The sequence below is a fragment of the Streptopelia decaocto genome (genome assembly GCF_964273445.1).
Source record: "Streptopelia decaocto genome assembly, chromosome: 10".
Classification (NCBI taxonomy): Eukaryota; Metazoa; Chordata; class Aves; order Columbiformes; family Columbidae; genus Streptopelia; species Streptopelia decaocto.
The window spans coordinates 14,708,917-14,716,942 of record NC_138665.1 but is presented as its reverse complement, the minus strand read 5'-3'; the positions used below and the strand labels follow the sequence as shown (position 1 = coordinate 14,716,942).

Below are 8,026 nucleotides of genomic sequence, written 5' to 3'. Positions count from 1 at the left end.
GGCAGTGGAAGGAGGCTGTTTGCACGAAGGGCAAAGCGGAGCTTCCCCATCAATCCTGCGCAGCTCTTGCGAGTTATTTATTTTTTCCCCCGTGGATGGTTTTGTCCCGCACGCAGCTTTGTGCCGCCGCGGAGCGCTGCTCACCCCGCTCTCACGGTCCTGATGGCACCGCCGTGGCACCGGAGCCGGGGCAGGTGAATCCACCTCCGCGGGGCCATCACCACCTCCCGCCTCCGCTTCCCCGGCCCCGGCGCGACCCGCGGGGCTGCGCTCCGAAAGGCGGCGGCCTCCGCACCCACCGGGATGCTCAACCCCCACCCAACCGCGGCCGGGACCGGGAGCCGCCCGCCCGGCTCCCCGCGGGAGCATCGCCCGTCCGTCCCGTCCCGTCCCGCACGGAGCCCGGCGGCCGCCCCGCCCCGTGCCCGGCCCCGTCCCGCCCCGGCGGGCGGTGCTGCCACCGCCCCCGCTCCCAGCAGCCTTTGCAACCGCCTACAATGAAATTTGCGAAGTTTTTTCGGTTTCGGCGCCATTTTCGAGTGGACTCGGAGGTGAGGAGGGAGGGCGGGCAGGGCGGCGGGGCCGGGGCGCCGCGGGGGGCCAACCGCCGCCCCCCCCTTCTCCTCTCCCCTCCGCGGGCGGGACGGCTCGGCCCGGCCCGGCTCGGCGGGGGGCGGCACGGGGAGGGGGTGGCGGGACGGGGCGCGCTGCGCTGCCCGCCGGCCGGGGCGCGGGGTGGGGGGGGCACGGCGCGGTCCCTCCCGCCGCCTCCCCCGCGCCGCCGTGGGCGGGGTCGCGCCGCTCCCCGTGGAGTGGGGACACACACACACACGGGCCCCGGAGAAACTTGGAGGAAAAAGCGGGGGGGAAAAAGCCGTAAAAAAACTTTTTGCGGCGGGGGAGGGGTGGGGAGAGCGGCGGCACCGACAGCGCCCCCCGCCCGCCCGCGCGGCGCCGCACAAAGGCGGCCCGGGGGGGTTTGCGGAGGTCGGCGGCCCCGGGGGGCGGCGGAGCGGCCGGTGACGCAGCGGGCGGTGACAGGGCGGGCGGGGCGGTGGTCCCGCCGCCGGACCGTTAGGGCGGGAGCGGCGCCTTTCCCCGCGCAACGCGCGTCCCGCGGGGGGAGGACGGTTCCCACGTGGGTGCGGGGCGCCGAGCCCCCCCCTCCAGGACCCCTTTTCCTCATGAGTTTTTTGTTATTAGCAGTTTTTCTCGTTGCGGGAGCCGCTCCCGCAGGTGTGGCTGGGGCTTGCCTTTCTTTTTTTCCCCCTTTTTTTTTTTAATCGTTTTCCTCTTGATTTTTAAAGCAATCCGCAGTCGGCCCCCGCTGCGTCCTGGCGTGGGGCCTGAGCTCCCCCACGTCCACCCGTGCTCACCCCCCGCTCCTGCTGCCAAACGGGCACATGTGAGAAAATAGTTTTATGCATTAAAAAAAAAATAATAGTAGTATAACAAAAAAAAAAGTGAAATAATTTAATTTTTTTTATTAAACAGCACCTAGCTTTTGCTATTTTATATATTTTTTTCCCTCTTGCTGGTTACTTGCTTTGTACAGGAAATTTGAATATCCTGGCAAAGGCCGACTTCCAAGTGCAGCTTTGCTGCGCTGGGTGAGCTGCGGCAGCGACGCGCCGTGCTGGGGGATTTTCCCTTTTTAATTGATCCTAAATGCGATGTTTTTCCCCACGTGTGCATCATGTACATAAAGACAATTATTGTGCTGAGTGCTCCAAGGTTAAAACATGAATTACTCTTAAAAAAAAAAGGAAAAAAAAGAAATTGTGCTGTGTGTTGTACGCCTGTGTACGTGTGTAGGTGAGGGACCATCTGCCAAGTTTCATCATCTTCTGCTCTGAAGAAATCCAAAGAGCTGCGGTGCTCACCATCAACTGTGAAAGTCTGTATTTAGTTAATCCACTTTGGTGGGATGTGCAGTAAAACTGCAACTGCTAATGTAATAAATGAAGTATAAGAGGGAAGCTTTAATGCTTCAGGCAAACTGACCCAAATATTAAAAAAAAAAAAGATACTGTGCACTTGGTACATTTTGAATTAATGCTCATCTGACAATTTATTTTTCTTCTGTTCTTAACAAATACACTTTATAGGAGTCAGGCTTCCAGACCCCGTCTCTTGTTTTTTAAAACTGGATAAGATGACAATGCAAAAAAATGGAAGTAACGAGAAGCATCGTACTTTTCTTCTCCTCAGCAGTGTTGAGAAAAAACTGCGGATCCCGGAATTTTACTGTGGATTTTACTGGTTTTCTGGAGTACTGTAAGTTGACGTCTTACCCCGCAGGCCTTCACGAGCACCAGTAGCTCTCCCTCGTGTTAACAGCCCCGTCTTGATAAATACGGTCGATCCCGCTCGTAACAATATCGGGGTCGAGTTTCGAATCGAGTAAAGTTAACGAATATTTCTTGCATTATTTGAATTTGCCCTTTGTAGCTGCGGTTTGGTTTCGGGTGCTCTGCCCCACCTAAGAGCAAGTTAACGTCGTGCGGTTTAACGTGCGAGAGGTACGCCGTGCTAAAATTATAATGTAGCTCAAGCATGCTGTTATGTATTTGAAATACATGCCGCTTCTCTGACCTTTTTTCTGGGTAAATCTGCGAGAAAAAAAAATACATTTTTAATAATAAAGAGTGAGAAATTATCTGCTCTCATACAGCTTTGACATACGGGAGGAAAACAGATTATTTTGTCCCAGCCAGGCTGAAGTCTCAGCTTGATGAGACGTGTGGGGTTGATTCTCTTCCTCGTGCTGTGTGTGAGGAGATGGGCTGCGGGTCCCCCCGCACCCCGAAGCGTCGCGGCTGCGTGCGCTTCCCACGTCCCACTGGTCTTTAATAGTCGTTTCTCTCCCGCAGCCCCGCGAGGCGAGTCCTGTCGAAACGTAATAGCTGGAACCATGTGGTGGCTGTCGATCAAGCATCGGGGCCGATTCCAGCTATTAGCCACATCTGTAAATATTAATTACGTGACTTTTGTTTGAATTTCGTTACTCAAAGGAAGGCAGGAATGAAAGTGGTGTGATTTTTCTTTCCAGACCCGGGCAGATGTGAAGTGTTTCAGTAGTGTTACTCGCCCCCGTATTTTCGTTTTGTTACCGTAATTGTGTCTCAGTAATTACTGTCTGAGACCTTCAGCTGTAACGAGATGATTTATTTTAATCTTTTTGTAAAATAGTAAATGCCTTTTTTTTTTAAATTTTATTTTATTCTTCTTTCAAATGAGAACAGTGACTTCAGGATTTGTTTGTTCATGTCCCCTGAAAAACTGTTCGATAGCACAGTTGGTTTTCTGTTTGTTGTTTTGTTTTTTTGTTGTTTTCTCTGCTTTACGTATATAGGAAATGCCTAATACTTGTCTTTGAGTTTACCTAGCCCTGAAGTTAGCGAGTTGGTGAAGGCTCTGTATGCAAATCCGTCCTGTCATGGGCTCGTATATTTATTTCCTTTCCCTTGGTGCTCTTTCTCACTTTTGGTTTTTTTATCTTCTTCCTTTTTTGCTTTTCTTTTTATCTGTGCGGTGCCAGGAGGGACTGGGTTGTGCTTTAAGGGAACCCTGTATTTCAGGCTGAATTTTAGTTCTGTGTGTGTTTGGGCTTAGGGTGGCGGGGGGGGATGGTTTTCACTGAATTGCCCAATATACCTTGGCAAGCAGCAGTTGCACTGTTTTGTGAACTACATTAATAGATTTCTGTGGATTCAAGTCCCCCAGTTGTTTGGGGGAATTAATTAAACCCCTGTAGGTGTCTGGCTTATATAGATGACGGGTAGAAGTCTCGATTTCCAGAAATAGCTGGTGTGTGGAGCCTGTGGCAGCAGAAGAGCTCTTGCATCGAGGTGGAACTTTTGGGGCAGTTCTGCTATTTGGGACCCCCAGCCGTGCCGGGGTGCTGCTGCAAGGCTGGGGGTGCCCTGGGGAGCTGCCTCCCCCCAGCGAGGGGCTGAGCACCTAACAGTGCCACCATAAAAAAATCCAGCCCCCGAATAGCCCGTCTGCATCTTACATGTCGGGGTGGTTTATCACCAAAATCAGCGTAAATTGGATATTTCCTTTGCATCTGCTCTGCCCAGAGCAATGGGCTGCTGTTGCTGCGGCTGTTCTAAGCCTCTCACGCCCCCAGAGCTCCTGCTGGTTTGGGCTGGCAGGAGCTGTGCAGCACTGGGGTTGTGTTTCGGGGTTCCCCATGATTTGGGGCTCCTCCTGCTCCTCGGGTTCCGCTCCTGGCAGCAGGACTGGGGAGGGGTGGGACGCGCTGTCTGTTCGTGTGCTGCCTTGCAGTCTGCCCTATCCACAAGTGAAAACTTGATTTATTTTAATATATTTATTTTTTTTCCCCCAAATTTTAAAAACATCTACAGCCATCTGTGCGTGCCCGGGGAGGTGACCCCTTCCCGAAGCACGGGGTGCCCCGTGAGCACCTGGTAACCCCTTCTGTGTGTTGCTCCCCAGTTCCATTGAAGCAGTGGTGGCCTGGTGCCCGGGGACGCTCAGTGCGGACGGAGCCGACGTGCCAGGTGAGTTGGGAAGGTGAGTTCGTGTGCCCAGCCCGCTCCGAAATACCCGCGGCATCCGCATCCCTCGGGATGAAGGCAGGTTCCTCCGAAATGCGTGTCCCTTCTTGGGCGCTGCAGGTAATGCCTCGGAAAGACTGAGATGGGCCATCCTGCCATCTTCCTGATTTAATATTGAGAATCCAAAGCACAAACTTAAGTCTGGAAGAAGCGGAAGTGTGAGATGGGGATGATTCAAACACAGAACTTTCTGTTGCTTAAAATAACAATGCTGTCATGTCACAAGCACAGGTATTTTCTCAGATACGTATTTCACTGCCTATCCCAAATTTCCACTTGCCCAATACTCGGTGTGAATGTTGATCTCTCTGTGCTAGAGAATAAGCGGGTGGAGGTGTATTGAACCACACTTTGGAAACACCTCCTTGCTGAAGAGAGCTCTTGCCCCCCTTGTCAAACGAGGCTAAATAGTGGTTTTTATATATATGTGTGTGTATATGTATATATAAAAACGTTCATTAAAACCTGAACCTCAAACACAATCAAAATGGATTCTAGAGCTGAGCGTGTTTGCTGTTGTTTTGGGGTTTGAGTCACTTGAAGAGCTGACAGAAATATGACTATACAGGCACAGTCAATTGAAACATTGTTACAGAAATAATTAATGGCAAAATTATGTGTTTTTTCATTTTAGCTTGTGCGGGTTTAACTTTCTCTGGGTACTTGGCTGACTTCTTTGCAGTAAGTAGCAATTGCCCATTAGAGAGTTGGACCTGGTGCTGTCGGTACTGAGGACGTTGAAGTGGCGAAAAAAAATATACTGCTTTTTGGTTGGCAAATATTTGATTTAAAATTTGCAATAGTTTGGCACGGGTGATGAGAGCTTTTGAAATTCCTGGTTTTGAGTTTGCTAAACAGGCAGGGACCGGGAGGAGGACAAACTGACGCGTTCGGCGCGAGGGGACGGCGCAAGCATTCGAACTGACGGCGGCGGCGTTTCTGACATTGTTCAGGGGTTGTTTTGTTTTGTTTTGTTTTTTTGTGATGCTGCTTTTTAAGAAAATGAATTGGAGGAAGTTGTCACATAACTGGGGGAAAAAGAAAAGTGGAAAGGAAACAAAAGAAATGTCAGGCTGTCTGCACGGCCCCGGCTGCTGGGGAGGCCGCGAAGTTCCAGCGTATCTTTAATTTCTGGTCGCATAAGGTTTGTCCGTTGAAATAGTAAATAATCAAGCTTAAAAAAAAAAAAAGGTGGTATTTTAGATTTCTCAAAGTCAAAACAAGCCAAATAAAAAATATTTGAAGGAGAACTTAACAGGTTTGAACTGTTGGAATCTGGATTTAAATGTTAACATTGCGACTCCTGGAAAGTCCTTGATGTTCAGCAGCCCCTAAGAGGAGAGGGACAAGGTAACATTTCCCCAGAGACTGGAAGGGCCAGGAAGGTCCGTGGGATCTGCTGCAAAAGCAGCAGGTCTGCTAGACGTGAAAGTGCAGATTTGCTGAGACCTGGATTTATTTGAGGAGGGGGGTACACACACAGTTTATTTCTGATTTTGTTTCTGAAACAGGTTTGTTTGCACTGTGTAACTTCTTGTTCTCTTATAGTTACAGACTTTCTGACAGCGCCTGTGAAGAAAAAATGTCTCGTGATGGTAATGCATGCATGTTAAATGTCTTCATTGTAGAGTGTTCTTCGGTACCTTATATCATGGTTAAAAAATATATATATCTATTCAAAATATCATTTGGAATGTCAACATTCAGTGGGCTTTGAGGAGATGTAGCAGCACATCATGGTTTGTAGGGACAAGGAGATACAGACCATTCTGGGCTGCCTCATTACCTCAAGGATAAGACAAGAAAATGAGCTTCTGGTTATCATAGATGTGGAAGCTAACGCATTCCCACGTATCTCTTTAGTTCAGTTGAACAGGTACGTGTAGATAAGTTTTCTTGGCGCTTTCCTTTGTGCACATCCTTTGCAGCGACCAAATACATTCCCCGTGAGCGTGTGTGTGTCTCAGCGGGGCTGGCCCTGCAGGTCGGAGGGACTCGTAGCTCCTTTTTGTTCTCCAACATGGGCATGGCCAGCGTTGGCTGGGGCACCGTCCCTTCAGCTGGCGCCTCGCCCCGCACCCCTTGCTCTCCGGTCCTTTCCCCAGCAAAGGATCAGCCAGGTACTTTGTTTCCGCGTGTTTGGGGTGAAGGGGTTGGGTCTGGAGGCAGTGGCGAGGCACTGGGATGCAGAGCTGTCAGCAGTGCTCTAGCAGCACGTAAATACTGGAGTTTGGGATTGCCTGTTGCTCTCCAGTATTGCATTGCTGCTTTAGTGAGGCTGGAAATCGGTCCCTGCCGCAGGAGCCAGGGCTCTGGCTCTCGGGGTGCCCCCTCGGCACCCCACAGCACCTTCCACCTTCCTGCTTTGGGCTCTCGTCTCCCACACCAATAAACCACTGCGGAGGCAGCAACGAACGAGGGCTTGGTGTCGTTAATGGGAGGGGGCTGCACCCGACACCCCGTGCTGGTGGGTACCCGATGCCCCGTCCCAGGGATGGAGCGGGCAGAGGGCACTGCCGGGGCTGGGAAATGCTGCCAAGCCCTTCCCCAGCGTCACCCGGGGGTGTGGGGGACATGGTGGGGGTGTGAGGGCTGGTGGGGACATGGGGACCAGAGCTTCAGCTGGTGGGAAGGAGGAGGGCTGCTTTGTTCCCGGGCTGCTCCAGAGGGAGCTATGGGAAGGAAACCCCTTTCCCCAGCCACTATTGGGCTACTCGGGTGGGATGTGGCCAGGGTGAGGGGCTGCCAGCGGCCAATAGCCAACATCTGGCAGCACTTGGGAAGAATTTGGTGGGTCTGCAGGTCCTAGAGAGCCTGGGGGCTTGACTGCAGACCCATCACCCCAGCAGTGAGCTGAACCCTCAGGTGAAAGGGTTTTTCTCCAGTTCTGCCCTTGGGATATTGCCACCTCCAGCTTCTCAGCCCAGGTGGGAGCAAAGAATGGCCACAGGGGTCACCATGGAATTGGGGGTGCTCCTGGGAAGGGACGGGGTGGTGCTTTCCTTGTCAAGCATCCTCGCCATCCCCTGTCCTGCAGTGGTGCTGTAGCATTGACAGCCCCATCTGCAGTCTCCTGTTGGGTGCTGCTGGCTGTGAATCCCCAAACATTTGTTTTATTACTATTTTTGGGAAGTAATAAATCGCAGTCAATAGCCGTGGGGTGCTGGGGAAGTGTCCTCTTGTTGATTTACAGCTTAATCGCAGCTCCCAGTCTGTGGGGTGAGTATCGGTACCCGCAGGAGATGGGCACATGGGACCCCCCAGCACACAAGGTTTTCCTACCCCAGGAGGTGCAAAAGGTGTGTCCATGGAGCAGCTTTTTAGAGCCTCTGCCCGCAAACAGGTCAAAATCACAATATTTGGACATGCAACCAACCCATTTCAAATCGGACATTGGTATTTCACTTGTGCCTGTTAAACCGTTTATTCCTGTTTTCTAC

At 51.8% G+C, this 8,026-nt stretch overlaps 1 long non-coding RNA gene across 1 annotated transcript; it reads left to right on the top strand.

Annotated features, from left to right (window-relative positions):
• Window positions 1-490: 490 nt before the first annotated feature.
• On the top strand, window positions 491-7,140 carry LOC309444057. Its single transcript, XR_014184922.1, has 3 exons — window positions 491-551; window positions 2,109-2,277; window positions 4,465-7,140. It is a non-coding gene; the product is annotated as an uncharacterized lncRNA (long non-coding RNA).
• The last annotated feature ends 886 nt before the right edge of the window (window positions 7,141-8,026 follow it).